At 42.0% G+C, this 17,142-nt stretch overlaps 1 protein-coding gene across 2 annotated transcripts in view; it reads left to right on the top strand.

Annotated features, from left to right (window-relative positions):
* The first annotated feature begins 10,334 nt into the window (after positions 1-10,334).
* The window catches only part of WDR47 (WD repeat domain 47), a 39,500-nt gene continuing 32,692 nt past the window's right edge, over positions 10,335-17,142 (top strand). For both annotated transcript variants that reach the window (XM_077824791.1, XM_077824793.1), the window contains exon 1: positions 10,335-10,483. The gene's annotated coding sequence lies outside the window, so the exon portion shown is untranslated. The remainder of the gene's footprint in view (positions 10,484-17,142) is intronic.

A 17,142-nucleotide genomic window follows, 5' to 3' on the forward strand; every position in this document is an offset into this window, starting at 1 on the left:
GAGAGAGATCACTTGATCATTACATGTTAGGTTCACTCCCTCCGGGGCACTTGGCATTGGCCACTGTCGGCAGACAGGATACTGGGCTGGATGGACCTTTGGTCTGACCCAGTATGGCCATTCTTACATCTCTACACCTCACTGATCCTCAGCAGACAGAATGACCCTTTTGGTTGATAGGCAGCTAAGTGTAACTTAGCGCACCACTGTGGCTCAGCTCTAAGTTACACCAGGGAGAGGACCAGCCCTGGGATCAAGGGAAACACATGGTGATTTAGAACTACCTTTATTTCCCGACCCACAGCTATGCAGAGCATATCTTGCCTGTAGATGAGGATCTAGCCCTAGCTATCTGCAGATACCTTTTTCCAATTGCTGTATTATTTTTATTTAATAAAGATGTTAAAACCTTGGCCCTTGCAGAGCTATCTAGTTGTATCATCTCTGATACTAAAACAGCATTTCTTTGCCACTTTCTAGTGTTTTTGAGAGCTGAGCAAGCAGTCCTTAAAGAAGTGTGGCCATAAAGTGTGATCTTGAGATCCATAACCCCTTCCTAGTGTACTGTCAGCTTATGGTTAGTTAGCTAAGCTTTTCAAACTGTGACATTCCAAGTATCCTGCATTTTAAACAAGACTTCAAATTATCTTATTCTAAATTTGGACTTTATAGAAGTCCAACAATTTAAAGGAAACCATTCTATACCTCCACAGCTTCTCTCTCTTTTCTTATAAAGAAATCACAATTTAGTTTTTCTATAGCTAAACACAGCAATTCTAGGAAAAGATCAAAACATTACCATTGTGGAATCAAAGCTGATGGGTAAAGTGAGGTACATGCAGACTCTTAGACCTGCTCACCTACACTTACTGATGTAAAAGGTAGTTTAAAGAGGGCTTCTCACATGTAGAGGAGCCAGAAGAAGAGGTAAGTTACAATTAGTGATGGGGCTACTTTAAACTTACACCTTCCTGCTAGAAAGAAAAGCAACTACATTCCTATCTTCTTGTGAATTACACCAGCTAAGATTCCCACACAGTCATTTCATTGGGCTGTGTAGGTTACATGTTGACAATAAGCATGAATCTAAGACCTGGTCTACACTACAGGGTTAGGTCGAATTTAGCCATGTAAAGTCGATTTTATAATGAATGCGTCTACACAAGCAACCCCATTCCATTGACCTAAAGGGCTCTTAAAATTGACTTCTGTACTCCTCCCCGGCGAGGGGAGTAGTGTTAAAATCGACTTTGCTAGGTCGAATTTGGGGTAGTGTGGATGCAAATCGATGTTACTGGCCTCCGGGAGCTATCCCAGAGCGCTCCAATGTGACCGCTCTGGCCAGTGCTTTCAACTCCGATGCACTAGCCAGGTACACAGGAAAAGCCCCAGGAACTTTTGAATTTCATTTCCTGTTTGGTCAGCGTGGTGAGCACAGGTGACCATACAGTTCCCCCAGAATCGCAAATGAGCTCCAGCATGGAGCGAACAGGAGACTCTGGATCTGATTGCTGTATGGGGAGAAGAATCTGTGCAGACAGAACTCTGATCAAAAAGAAGAAATGCTAATATATATGCCAAAATCACAAAGGGCATGATGGACAGAGGCTACAACAGGGACACACAGCAGTGCCGTGTGAAAGTCAAGGAGCTCAGGCAAGCCTACCAAAAGACAAAGGAGGCGAACGATTGCTCTGGATCAGAGTCCCATAAATGCTGCTTCCATGATCAGCTGCATGGCATTCGGGGGGGGGGGGGGAAGACCCACCACTACCCCACCACTGTCCATGGGCACCTGTAAGGGGGGAGTCTCACGCAACAGGGAGAAGAATTTTGTGGATGAGGAAGAGGAGGAGGAGAACGCGCAGCAGGCAAGCGGTGAATCCGTTCTCCCCGGCAGCTAGGACCTTTTCATCACCCTGGAGCCAATACCCTCCCAAGACAGGATCCCCGATCCTGAAGATGGAGAAGGCACCTCTGGTGAGTGCACATTTGTAACTACAGTACAGGGTTTAAAAGCAATAGTGTTTAATGTTTGATTTGCCTTAAAGACTTGGGATGCATTCGCGGCCAGTACAGCTACTGAAAAAGTCTGTTAACGTGTCTGGAGATGGAGCAGGAATCCTCCAGGGACATCTCCATGAAGCTTTCCTGGAGGTACTCTGAAAGCCTTTGCAGAAGGTTTCTGGGGAGGGCTGCCTTATTTCGTCCTCCATGGTAGGACACTTTACCACACCAAGCCAGTAGCAAGTAGTCTGGAATCATTGCAGCACAAAGCATGGCAGCAAATGGTCCTGGGTTTTGGTTGCATTCAAGCAACATTCAGTCTTTATCTTTCTGTGTTAGCCTCAGGAGAGTGATATCATTCGTGGTCACCTGGTTGAAATAGGGGAATTTTTGTAAGGGAACAGTAAAAGGACCCCGTTCATGCTGGGCTGTTTGCACTTGGCTAAAAGGGATCATCCCATAGCCACGCGGCAGGGGGAGGGGTCATCCCATAGCCACGTGGCAACAATAAGCAATGTTCCCTTGTCCTTCCCTCCTCCCCCACCCGACCTAGGCTACCTTATCAGTTATCTCCCTTTTTAAAAAATTAATAAAGAAAGAATGCATGGTTTCAAAACAATAGCGACTTTATTTCCTTTGCCAGCTGTGATGGAAGGGGAGAGGGTGGTTGGCTTACAGCGAATTAAAATCAACAAAGGGGGCGGGTTTGCATCAAGAAGAAACACACACAACTGTCACACCGTAGCCTGGCCAGTCATGAAACTGGTTTTCAAAGCCCCTCTGATGCCATAAATGTCTCCCCCTTACTCGCTCAGATATTGTGGAGCAAGCAGCAATAACAATGGGAATATTGGTTGTGCCAAGGTCTAACCTAGTCAGCAAACTGTGCCAGCGAGCTTTTAAACATCCAAAGGCACATTCTACCACCATTCTGCACTTGCTCAGCCTATAGTTGAACAGCTCCCGACTACTGTCCAGGCTGCCTGTGTATGGCTTCATGAGCCATAGAAGCAAGGGGTAGGTTGGGTCTCCAAGGATAACTATAGGCATTTCAGCAACATCCCCAACAGTAATTTTCTGGTCTGGGAAGTAAGTCCCTTCTTGCAGCTGCTCAAACAGCCTGGAGTTCCTAAAGATGCGAGCATCATGCCCCTTTCCCAGCCATCCCACGCTGATGTTGGTGAAACGTCCCTTGTGATCCACCAGTGCTTGCAGCACCATTGAGAAGTACCCCTTGTGGTTTATATACTGGTTGGCAAGATAGGGATATGCGTTCTGTCTATCGGCCCACCACAGTTAGGGAAACCCTTTGCAGCAAAGCCATCCACTATGACCTGCACATTTCCCAGAGTCACTACCCTTGATAGCAGAACATCAGTGATTGCATTGGCTACTTGAATCTACTGCAGTCCCCACAGTAGATTTGCCCACTCCAAATTGATTCCCGACTGACTGGTAGCAGTCAGGCATTGCAAGCTTCCACAGGGCTATTGCCACTCGCTTCTCCACTGTCAGGGCAGCTCTCATCTTGGTATTCCTGTGCTTCAGGGCAGGGGAAAGCAACTCATACAGTTCCAGGGAAGTGGCCTTATGCATGAGAAAGTTTTGCAGCCACTGGGAATCATCCCATACCTGCAAGACTATGCGGACTCTCAGGTCTGTGCTTGTTTGCCGGGCCCAGAATCGGCATTCCACTGTATCAACCAGCCCCACTGCCGCCAAGATGTCCCAATTACCACATCCCGTGCTTTCAGGAACATCTGTGTCCATGTTCTTCTCACAATCGTCCTCGTGCTGCCGTCTCTTAGATAGGTTCTGTACATACTGCAGTACAATGCACAAGGTGTTTACAATGCTCGCAACAGCAGCAGTGAGCTGAGCGGGCTCCATGCTTGCCATGGTATGGCGTCTGCACGGGTAACCTAAGAAAAAAGGTGCAAAATGATTGTCTGCAGTTGCTTTCATGGGGAGGGAGGAGAGACTGACGGCATGTACCCAAAACCACCCGTGACAATGTTTTTGCCCCATCAGGCATTGAGAGCTTAACCCAGAATTCCAATGGGCAGTGGAGACTGTGGGAAGAACTGGGGGATAGCTTCCGACAGTGCATCGCTCCATGAGTCGATGCTAGCCACGGTAGTGAGGATGCACGCCGCCGACTTAATGCGGTTAGTGGGGACATACACAATTGACTGTGTAAAATCGATTTCTAAAAATCGACTTCTATAAAATCGACCTAATTTCGTAGTGTAGACATACCCTGAGAGAGCTAAGTAAGCCAAGGGAGCCACGCAAAAACAATGAAAGGGCCAGAAGAAGACTCACCTTCAATTTGGCCTTGAGAGTCTAGAGGAGTCCTCATTGACCAGCAAGATTTGGGAACACTGGATCCAAAGCATTCAATTGTTTTTTTTTAAGAGAGGGAGTTCTTCAGACCTTACTCTTTAGTGACTCCCCTGGCTAACTGAAGAGCAATATTCAGGGATCCTAGTTTTCCGCGATATAAAAAACAAAATTCTCTGATTAAAAAAAAAAAAAACATAAAAATCTGTGTTTTGCATGATTAAAATTAAACACTGAACTTTAGTTGCCCTAGCCACTATATATATATATAGGGATCGGTTGAACACAATGTCTTATTGATATATTTACAATTTTCAAGCAAGTTCAAAGTCTACCAGTGCCATCAATCATTTTAATAAAATTAATAGAATTGCAATGTGTATATCTTACATATACCAAATACTTCTATGTCTGTTCTCTATTGTCAGAAAATTGTTTTTTTTTAAATGCACAAAAATGCTGGAGTGATCTAGTCACAGTATTTTGTTTCTTTACCGTTGTCAATGGCCCTACCGTTTCAGCCTCTTGTTTTCATTTCTTTTCATTCAGTTTGTTTAGCGCTTTCATATGTTCCACAACTGTTTGCTTTCGGATGTAATTTACAGCACTGCTGCATATGCTACAGAACAGCACATTAACATCAACATGAAATTTGCCCTTGCCAAACTCAATGACACTGTCTTCAGGGATGAGTTTTAAAGTTTCTGGCATCTTTTCATAACTTTTAATTAACTTACATTTGGCGGCTGAAGTGAAATTTGAGATGCATTAAAACACTAAGCTGTATATATCAGAAGCAGTTTATTATATGTTTAGCTATGTAAATTTAAAGCACATTCAAAAATCAACCACAAGAGGGGGAGGTTGCATGCATTAAATAAGGGACATTGGTACTTTTAGTAAAATTTAGTTAATACATGTTTTTATTTTTTCACAAAATGTAAAAACTAAAGATTCTCTGTAAAGACGCAAATTGTGCGTTCTTCTGTGGCAAATGGACTTCTAAGATCCCTGGACATAATGATAGGCCAGAAAGACTGATCGAGCTATGGGACCTTGAGATAGAGGGCAGGAAAGTGGAATTAACAGTTCTACTAAAAGAAAAGGAGTATTTGTGGCATCTTAGAGACTAACAATATTTAAATCCTTTTCTTTCTGCGGATACAGACTAACACAGCTGCTACTCTGAAACAGTTCTACTAAGAAATTTTACAAAAAGAAATCCCTCCAAGCTCTTCCAAAACTCACTAAACATGTGGATGTGATATATATTTAAGAATAAGACCTCGTCTACAAATGAAAGTTAATATGGAATAAGGTAGGGTGTGAATTTAAAATACATCAGCTATTCCTGATTAACTCCAACTGCAGATGTTCTTATTCTGGAATAAGAGCGCTTTATCTATTTTGTGGATTAAGCTAATTCAGAATAAAGCACTTTATTCTAGAATATGAGCATCCACAGATACAGTTGATCAGGAATAGCTACTCTGGAATGACTTCCCATGTAGACAAGCCTTAAATTGTCATTACTTGGATCTGCAAGAAGGCAGCAAATATCCTGAAAGGAATTTCTGTGACCCGCATAAGATGCATCACAAAGTACTATGTCTATGGTACATGAGCTTTATGTATACATAGTCTGACAAAAATAAGAAGTAATAGCTACATATGTTTTTATGTCACTGCTAATCTGATAATGGAGTCTTTCAAAGCTCAATATGTACTTTATTAGCTCTTAATCTTTATGCATCAAACAGCGTTTGCCTCATCCTTCCCACAACATCACAGACCTAACTCCTGGTATGACAAGACCTGACAAGAGCACACAAGTCAACAGTTATTAAAATGATCTGGATGCAGATTATCTTTTGTTGGCTCAATATTTTTTGTTGTTTGATCTGCCTCGAAACTGGAATTGTTAATACAAAGATGAACTAAAGGTTGTCTAGTTTCATTGAAGGCTCTCTAAGCAATTCTACCTCCTTTGCGGAAGAGAAGGTAAGTGAGAAAGTCTTTTATTGGACCAATATCTGTGGGTCCAATCACCCCACCCACCTTGTCTTTCTACTATCTTGGGACCAACACAGCTACAACAACACTGCAAATCCAGGCTCTGTTGTTCTTCCAGGCTGACCTCTCAAAGGAAGCTAACTGCACCTTCTCTAAGGACAGAAGTCTGCAGGGATTTGGTCTATCCCGACTAAGGACCCTGTATTCTCCACACAGGGGTAATTCCCACACATAGAAGTGTAACCACTTTGAACTCAGAATTTCTTCATCATCCTCTGTGTGCGTGGTGGGGAGGCTTACTCCCAATACAAAAGACTGAGTCTCAGGGGTTCCACTGGAGACAAATCATCTGCACTAAGGAGCTGTGCCTCCACATACTCCACCGAAGTATTAATGGATTAGCCACAAACAAAATCAAGATAGACTTTTCCTTTAATTCATATGTGTTTTTGCTAATGCTTTGACTGATTAAAACTGAAATAACATTTAAAATTAATGTATTTTTCAAAATTTATGCTGATAGATACCTTTTTGCATTTTTCTCAGCTTGGCCAGTGAAACTAAACAGATCCAGTTCCCATTTGTTTATAGTCACTTTCATTTTCTTATGCACCATCAGGTTGACGATGTATTGCAGAATATGTACATTTCTTTTAAATGGTGCATTTAATTCTTTTAAAAATCATTATATTTTCTGATAATAAACACCTGCAATGCCCATTCACTCCAATGAGAGATGAGGGAGCTCTGAATCTGAGTGATATTTTTACATGTAAATGGACACATTCATTATCTTACCTGAGAGTCAAGTTACATGCGATGTGATATCAGAACTGTAATCATACAGAAGGGCTTCCTTCCAGGACCTGAAAGTCGTGTATTCATAGCCCTTCAATTGCAAAGTCACTGCTGAGTAGCTGGCACTTTGTCCGCATCACTCTTCACAGGACAAAGAGTTTGGCATCCTTTTATGTATTCCTTTCTAGAAAATAAAGAGAATAGGATAAGAGGGTTGAAAGACTTATTTTTTCTTGTACATTTTGGCTGTTTCTAAATAAAACAGAAACAAATTGTTTCTTTCAGGGTATGACTCGGTGCGCTATTGAGCGCCTCACAGAATCAGCGACCCAGGGAGGCCTCAATCCTACTATACTGAAATCAGTGGTAATCCTTCCAGTACTCCAATGAAACTCTTAGATGGTCATATTTTCCCATTCTTCTACCCTCTTCACCACAGAGTTGTTATACATGTCTGTTTTGTAAGGCTTAGATGTAAGAAATATCTATTACTATTCATGTGGTGTCAGTACATTTTGTGGTTTGTGTTTTTTAAATGCTGCACTAAATACTCTAAAGCACTCCCTTCTGCACCCCATCTCATGTGACTGATTAATTTAATACTAAGAAATTGAAATATACATAAGAGGCACTGAAAAATGAAAATCTCTAATAAATGGAAACACTTATTTATTTCATCCAATTAAAAGTCTCAAGAATGGTCTGCCTCAGTTCAAGATTTTAAAGATCGTTACCATAATTAAATAAAGCAAAACAGATTTGCTGTAGCACACAAGAAAATGTGAGAAGACAGTAGAACAACATTCCAAGACTAACCCGAAAACCGGGGGGCTCACATCTAGTAATTAAATATATTGCCAATAAGCCATAAGTCTCCACTGCATGAGCCAGGGAAATATGATTGTAAGCACACCCTGTCACTGTTTGGTGTTCATAATGTGTTATCCCAAGGGAAACAAGTGCATCTGTTCTATATTAATGGTAGGTGATTTTTCAGTAGTATGAAAGATATTTAAGCAAGTATTATACATACAAAACAGTGTTACAGTAACATAGCCAAACCACAAAAAGATTAAGGAGCTATATAGTAATAAAACAAAGGTTTCAAGGCACATTTTTATGGAGCCATTATCGGGGGGGGGGTGAAAAAAGAGGACACATAGAGTGCATCTTAATTCCCACATCCCCTGCACATGCATGCAGCCATTCTTCTTCTTATACAACAGCAAGCGCAAAGGAGGTGGGATGGATAACCTGGCAGACCACATGCCTTTAAAGCTGTGGAGCACTGGTGGACATCTAGGGTTCCCAACCCTACATATGCATATTGTAGTAGGGAGCATTGTTCTTTTCTGGAAAAGCCAAGTGATTCCCCACCTCTTACTGCGATGGCAGAGAGGTCCAGGAACTCACCATGCAGCTGGCAATACTTTACTCATCCCCAACGCAAATACATTCAAAACTAGTAAAGACTAGATTTTCATGATGTGTATTTGGAGGCATACATATGCTATCAGTGTATACATATTTACTCTATATATGTGGACAGTGAAAAAGAATACTATGGTGATATGCAGCACAGAAATAAATAAATAAAATAGTCTAATAACGTTGAGCTTTCCTGGCAGTCACTGGACCTGAAATCTATCTTCCTTGTCAATCCCTTATTGCAATTTGCTTATGCCATGGGCCCTGCCCTAATTTTTGCCGATGCTCACTGCCTCCAGGCCAACACATTAAAAAAACCACAGTATTCTACGTAGAAACTGCTCTGCTTTGCTAACAATTTACACCCACAGACTGGCTGGTGTTCAACTCATTGAATATTTAAGGACAGTTAGCTAAGAGGCCTTGTGCTTTGATCATACCCTCCTTTTGACACTTTCCGGTCTTTGTCTTATAATAAGAAACTTTACAAGGAAGATCAAAACAAATCCAAGTGCCAGCAACTTTTAATTATGAGCAAGATAGCTCATTATTTGTGGTCCACCTGCCCTTTGCTGATTGCAGTGGGTCTGACATGGGAGGAATCTTTTGTTCCTGGCTGCTAGGTTATTTATATATTTTTCCACGTGATTCACCACATACCTGAGCACCTCATAAACATGAATGAAGTTATTCATACAACACCCCTCTAAAGCAGGAAACTCTTTTTTATCACCATTTTACAGATGGGAAAGTGAGGCACAGACACACTGACTTGCTCAAAGCTACCCCTTACTAGCTATCGCAGAGTTGAAAACAGAATCCAGAGTTCCTAAGCCCCAGTCCAGTACCTTAGCCACAAAACCTCTGCAGACCTGCCTCTCCTCCAGATACACTAGTCTCCAACTCCTACCTACAAGTCTGGGCTCAGCTAAACCTGCTGGGTCGGTGCACACCCAGACTAATGCAAGGGATGGGAAATGTTCAAGGTGACAATCAGTGCTACAGAGACGCTCTGCGGTGTGCCAGGAGCAGGTGAACTGTGCAGCAGCGCAGAATCCAGGCAGAGCCATGGCAAACCATTTAGGAAAATGAACCATCTTTTACAAGGTGGTGAAGCGTTGGCAGACACATTAAGTAATTTACCCGGCAGAGTTTCCTTCATTAACATGCATACGTCCCTGCTAGCCAGGGTTAGTTTCTGGGGCTGCACAGCTCTCTCCCAGCTCCAGGCCGGGTGACCACTTCAGGAGAACTTTTCCTTCTGCGTTGCCCTAAAACGTGAACCGTTTTCGCAGCTGCCTTCAAGGCGAGCTCGTGTTTCCAGCCGCAACGTCCGTACTCCGGGGGGCCCGCGGGTGCAGGTAACGCTCCTTCCCCACCGCAGCCGCCTGCAGCGGGGCCCGTTTCTTTCCGCCTTCCCCATCGGTTCTGTCCGGACCAGCAGCGGGTGTCAGAAGGTCCCGGCCGGGGCCCGCCCAACGCTCCTGTCACGGCCCCAGGCGGGCGCCCAGCAGCCTCAGCCCCTCCTCAGAACTTCCTAGGACAGCAGGCAACCGATGCACCCGGCTCCCCCCGCCCCCTCCATCCCCGTCCCCCCCCCACGGAGCAGCCGCCCCTGCCCCTCCCCGTCTCCCGTTTCCATTCCAGCGGCTGCGCGGTCACCCCGCACCGGCGCGGGGCGGGGCCTGAGGAGCAGCGCTGCCGGGCCCCGATTGGCGGAGCCGCTTGACAACCGCAGTCAGGGAGCCGGAGCAGCCAGAAGCGGAGCCGTAGGGTCAGGGCAGACGCTGAACTGGACCCCCTTATTCCTGGGCCAGGGACCCGCCGCCATTTTGCGTCCTTCCCATCCGTTCCGTGCGTATCTGTGCGTCCGGGTCCCCCGGACCCCCCTCAGGTGGGTCCCCGGTGGCGTCGTGGGGAGCAGCCTCGGGCTGCCTAGGGAGAGTCCCGGCCTGCTGAGGACCCCTTCCTGCGGGGGCCAGGCTGGCACCTCCCGAGATGGGGTGATGGAAGGCAACGGGGGAGGGGAGTGTCTGGGAGGGAGAAAACCGTGGAGGGGCGGGAGGAGGGGAGTGGGAGCAGGAGCTGGGGTGGGGTGGCGGCGGGCCTGTCAGAGAAAGGGTGGGGGGTAGAAGAGAGTCTGGGTGTGTGTGTGACAGCGGGAGCTCTGAAGCGGGGAAGCCCCAGGGGATGACAGGACCCCCTATCATGGGGAGGAGGTCTCCTGCTAGACAGTGGAGCGGAGGGTGGTGCTGAAGGGACCAGGCGAGACAACAGCCTGGCTGCTTTGATGCTGGTTTGGCGAAAGCCCATTCATCTTGGCATTCTCTCCTACCCCGCCCCACACCCCGGTATCCTCCAGTCTAAATGTGGTGCGTGTTCCTGTTCTGTGGCCTGCAGCCCCGGTTCATTTCCCCCGTGAATAGCAAAGGGACAGTATGGTTCTAGCCTGATTCCTCTGTTGTGATCCTGGCATCTAAGTACGGATTTCCCTTTGTTGTAGCGTCACAGGGCAAGTCTCCTATAATTAGGTGCCTTGGACATAAAAATGTGTCGACTCTTAGCATACTTGTGTTTACATAAACGAGATGCTGTTTCTTTTGTGCCTTTACTGCTGACAAATGGGATGTATAAATATGGTGCATTAAGACTTAATATTTAAGTACAGTAATTTCACTATGAAGTCCTACGTGTTCTTAGTTCTTCTGAGTAAACATTCTGGAAATATTTTCTGTATCTTGATGCTGTATCATTAAGTACCTGTACCTTATTGTTTCAGGGTTTTGAGTAGCAAAAAGGAGAAAATACTCTTAAATACATATGAGAAAAAACGAATGAAGTATGCTGATGTGTAAAAGTGGCGTGCCAGCAACTACTTAGTCAAAACACATTAGCTAGTTGCTAGATTGTCAATTATTTTTCTTAGTAAAAATTGTTTCCTTTTTCCTCTTTATACCAACATACAAGTATTGTGTGGTTTACTTTCACTTCTTTTTTTTTGGCATTCATCATACACTTCTCTGTGTGACGTGCATGTATAATCTAGACAAAGAGCATTCAGGTTGTAAAAGAAACTGATTAAAAGCAAGGAAATCTGCCAGTCAGTTTTCAAATACAGTAGTTTAAATGTTAATGAAGTATGTAATATTGTGTCTCTCTAAACTGGGCCTTGGAGCACCTCCTTGTGGTCTGCCATATGAAACACTTGGATGCTAAGCAATGGGGGTGTGGAGAAAGAGAGAGAGGATGGTGCATGATAGAATCTTTATTTTAACAACTGATCAGTGGAATTGAAAAAAGTTGAGCCATTGAGTTAACGCTGTTTATTTGGGGGCCAGGTATGGGAAAATGCATTGTATAATTCCTCCTTATACACAAGTTTGTTTTTTTTAATTAAAATCGTAGTACCTGTGTTGTAATGTAGTTTGTATGAATTTTTATATTACACTGTTGCTAAGGGCTAAGTGATTTCCAGTGATTTTCACCCTATATATCCCTATTTCATGGGGATTAATTCAGATAAAAACTTGGCTCAGAGAATGTAGAATGAATTTTTAAATATTTCCTCTTTTGTTTAGGGCATCTTAGAATAATTGAGGACAGAGTGAAAATGGATCCACAAGTTAATGACTTGGGCCCAGATCCTGCAATGAACTCTCTGCATGGACAGACTCCTATGCTCACATGAAGATTATCAGTGCAGAATCAGGGGCTAGGTTACTCTAGAATGAATTAATAAAAATATGTCTAATATTTCACACCAAGAAATAAACACTTTTTTATTATTTTTTTTATTTTCTTTTTTTCCCTTAATACTACTTACAGAGCTCTTTTCTGTGAAGTTGTTTATGCTGCAACGGTTATTATTGTGAGAGAGTCTCTTCAGAAGTGTCTGCATTTTAAAAGGCTTATAGTTTTACAGCTTGTTACTTACACCTGTTAGGAAAACTAGACTTCTGAATGCATTTTGCTCTTCTGTGTACAGAGATATATGAAGAGACTCTGGGAATATTTGTAATATGATGAAAAAATATAAAAGGAGTATGGCAGAGATATTTTTAGGCCAGAAGTTAAAACATCTTACACAAATTAAGGGGTGAATATTGTCTTTAAAAAAACAAAACAAAATTAAGAATATGTTCTCTTTAATTGTCTATTTAACCCTTAATAACTGTTGCTTAGAACTAGTACAAACATCCATTATTTTAGACTTTCAAAAGTCTAAATAAATTCCCAGTATGACTGCCCCTCAGTCATTGATCATTATCTGAGGGCACTAACATTTTATTTTAGAAATGCATTGCTATCTAAAATGTGAACAAATCTGGTGTTTTTAAAACTCCCTTACAAAGTTCTTTATGTAACCTCTACTAAAAGGCCATAGATGCAAGTTTGCACAATTGGAGTTATCATTCCATTTATCGGCAAACACCTTGTGTAGAATGTTAAGTTTAAATTATGCCCCCAAGAATAGATATTTCCTGATTCTGTTGCCCTACCAATACTTATAATACTCTTTTTGTTTTTTTGTTTTACATTTTTAAAGGAAAACCAGCACAGAAATCTGAAAGCTTGGGATATAAATGCAAAGAAAGGAATTTTAAACCTAACACTGCCCCTCAGTCATTCTTGAGTATTAGTGCTTGATCAGATCATTGGTGACGTTATGTGCCATATGTGCTGGCAATACAGTGTCACAGGGGGATGGTTTGAAGATGCAGCTTGAGCTCTAACTATGAGTTTTCCTGCTACTCTGTGTTTAATACCTATAATGTTTTCAAAAACTAATATATAAACACACATTTCACAAGATCCTGTGTGCAAACTTCTGGATTTTTCATATTGCATACTTTACAGCTCACTGTTCCAGTGCATAACTTGACTGTATAATGCATATGAGTGTAGTAAATCTGAGGGTTTTTTTTTTTCTTGATATCCTTAAAAACCTTCAATTAAATGAAATTTTTTTCTGTAGTAGACCTCCCATTTATTCTGGCTCATTGCCATTAGACTAGCAATTGTGCAGTATCCCTATCATCTGCATTTTCAGTCAGTCTCTTCAGAGTCATGTTAATGAATTCCCAGCATGGTGCATCTTTTCGTCAGAAATTCAATGTCCCACAACAGTGGGTTTTTTTTAAAATGGGGCCCAAAAAATGTTGCCATAACTGATAATGAATCAATAAACAGTCTTTAGGTCCTGTCCTGCAAGATGTTCAGGATGTCCTGGATTGTATTGAGTGGCCTTTATTTCAATTGCAGGCAGAATGTAAGTAGTCAAAATGTAATTATCCATGTTGGAATTTGGCAAGAACACTAAATGAGCACGCACCTACTCTTGAAGAAAGTACCATGAAATCTGGAAACAGATGATACTTGTCCTCTTGCAGGACTGGATTGTTTTGGACCTAATCCTGCTTCCACTGAAGTCACTGGCAAAATTCGTTTTGGTTCCAATGGAAGCTGGCTCAAAAGGAAGACATTCTGAGCTCTTCATTTTAGCTCCAGATACGACTGATTTATTTTAATTATAAATTTATTTTAGTTATTTTGGTGTCAAACGCTTACCAAACCATTGACACTCTAAAGTACTGACTAGGATTATATGAAACCTCAGATTTTCTCTTTGCATACTGTAATAAGAGGTAAATTTCTCATGCAGTAGCTTAGTTTATTACTATATGGTGGCGTTTTTGTTGTCAGTGACAGTTTTGTTTGCAAAATGGGGCTCAGCTGTTGTTGGTCCACTGAAATTGTTAGTTCTCTTAACCTCTAAAGGTATGCAGAATGAATATTCCTCTGTAGTCCCTATCTAAAAAAATTGTATAGCTGTAGAACTTTACACCTGCATTTACACCTCAAAGATCGAAGTTACTTGTGTGGAAGATGAGTGCTGCTTTTACATGTTGCAGTGCCATAGAATTCTCCTAGAATAAGTTTGCGGAAGCAGGACTGTTCCTGGTTTAAAGACGTGGTGGTTGTCTTTTGTGCTGATAACTTCTTTTACTGTCACAGCTGTTAGATCTTTCACTTAATGTAATTGTACTTCCAAGAATGGTATTGTATATCACATTGGTTTCTGCATCAGTAAGGTGTGTAAATATTTAACTTTAATGCAATCGTGGAAGGCACGTAGAGCCTGTACTCCTATTTAGCTTTGATCTGTGGTGCCATCCAATCCAAACAAAAGTCCAAGCTAAATGTTCCATTGCTCAGTTGGAGGTCTTATTCTGCATGAACTGTACTAGTAATATCCTACTAAAGAGATTCATTTTAAGGTTGGGTACTAGTTTTACCTGTCTGCTAGAAAATTACTTGAAGTTCAATAAAAGCCCTAATATCATAAAACATAGTAAAAGGCAAATCTGAAGTCTAGAGACCTACCTCGGAAGATGAGGTTGGGGATTAAGGTGTTGACACTTCAGTATTACAGTATATGTTCTGATACGGTTGTTAGTTTCCTCCTTCCCTCTTAAAGATATGACTGGATTATCTTCTAGGACCAAAAAAAACCCTTTCCCAGTTGTAGAAAGAGAATTAGGATAATGATGAAAGAAGAGCATCTGTCAGCATTAGGGAGGGAATGACATCTCACCATTCAACAGCTTTTTGAAGTAAACACAAAACTATGCAACTCTGTTTCCTTTCATTATTTTATTCCAGGGGGAATTTTGCACACAATATTTTAAAATTCTGCATATTTTATTTGTCAAAATATCACAATATAATCATGCTGGTTTCAATTATGTAGGTAATTTATTTAAATTAAAATACAATGGATAGAGAATGGGAGTGGGGAGCATTGAAGGAAATCACCAAACCCCCTTGCCTAATAATAATGTAACTAGGTTTGACCTTTTATTTCTAGTTATTAGTCCACAGATATATCCAGCCATATGCTCAGTGTTACATCATAGGCTACTGAAGAGCAAGTGAGGGCTGGGGAACCAAACTCACAATTTATATTGGCTACTGACCATCACCAGAAAGGTCAGTAATAAACAGTTCATGGAGCAAATTTTGATAAGAAATTTTTTCAGTCCAAAAATTTAGATCAGTTCTAATCACTAAAGCACTTTACACCACTCTGGCCATGTAAAGGATCCTTAAAACTTTTACATCTGTTTTATACTACTGGGGGAATTCACAAAGAGAATAGGAACAATTCACTAAGCGGGCAGGCTGCTACGTTCTGCTCTGCCTGAGGGAACAGCCTGTGCCACACCTACCTCCTCAGACACACCCAGAAGCCCTTCTCCTCCATGCCGAGCATGCCGCAATAGTGAGTGAGAGGGACAGAGTCTCTCTCTCTCTCTCTCTTTCACGCATGACTGACCACCCCTTCACACACCCCGGGTGGTTATTTATGTCCCTATTTGCTTCTTCAGGTGCCCAAACTGACCTGCCTGTGCTGCCAGAGAGGGGAGTGTGACTGCTCTTGTGGCTTTCCTTTGCTCCCCTGTCAGAAGTCATATTTCTGCGGGGAAGCAAAGAAATCTGCAGGGGACATGAATTCTGTGCACATGTAGTGATGCAGAATTTTCCCAGGAGTAATTATTTACATAAAATGTTCTGTGAGCCAGCTGACTCTTAAATAGAAAAAAAAACTTGCCAGCTGAGAGCATAGGCCCAAATAATGGTTGTGCCTGCCATTGGAGCCACTAGAATATTTAATGATGACTAGAGCCTTCTGTGACTAAAACATGAATTAAAACTAGTCATATTAACAGAAGGCAGGCTATTCTAGGTGGCACAGCCAAATGTACACTGCTCCAAAATAAACAAGGCTGATCTAACTGAATAATTTTTCCAGTCAAGTGTTCTGGGGGGGGGGAGGACAATTAAAGAAAACTGGCATACAGCTAAAGGAAGAATATGGAAAATACTATGATTTACTGGTATAATATAAAAAAAAGTCTGAGTTGTCATATCTGTTAGAATTCAGCAGCATAAGTTTACTGTGAACAACGAGAACTTTCAGATTCAAGTATTTATTCTTTCATTTTTCCTGTTGACTGTGCCTGGTAAATAGTTCATCTGTTCACTAATCCCTCATAACACATTTTACCTGGAAAATCAAGCTAAACTGATTATTTAAACTTGATATGGCAAACTTCTTTTTATTTCTGTCTCTTGCTTTTTGATTACTATTTTCAATACTTTCCAAATTGGAAGTAGATTAGTAATTACCTGCCCCTAAGTGGAGGACCGCTAGAGTATGCACCACATCTTGAAGTTGACTTGGGAACCACATCCTTTCCCGTTAGCAGTCATTTAACATCCCAGTTGCAATTACTTACTTATGTAGAAAAGTAATATTAGAAAAGTGTATATTTTAGATATGCCTAATATATTTTTTGTCATTCTTGAAATGATGAGAAAAAAGTACAACTCTCCCTACTTCAGACAACATTTTTCATTTTACTCTCTGTGGTTGTTTTTCTTCCCTTACTCATATTTCTTTTTCTCTTCATCACCCCCTTGTCCTCTGCAGACTAGCCACCTGGCTCTCTTGTCCCCTGTTTTCCTGGACATTCTTTCCTACTGATGGCT

Source organism: Eretmochelys imbricata, chromosome 8 (assembly GCF_965152235.1).
Source record: "Eretmochelys imbricata isolate rEreImb1 chromosome 8, rEreImb1.hap1, whole genome shotgun sequence".
In the NCBI taxonomy this organism is placed as follows: Eukaryota; Metazoa; Chordata; order Testudines; family Cheloniidae; genus Eretmochelys; species Eretmochelys imbricata.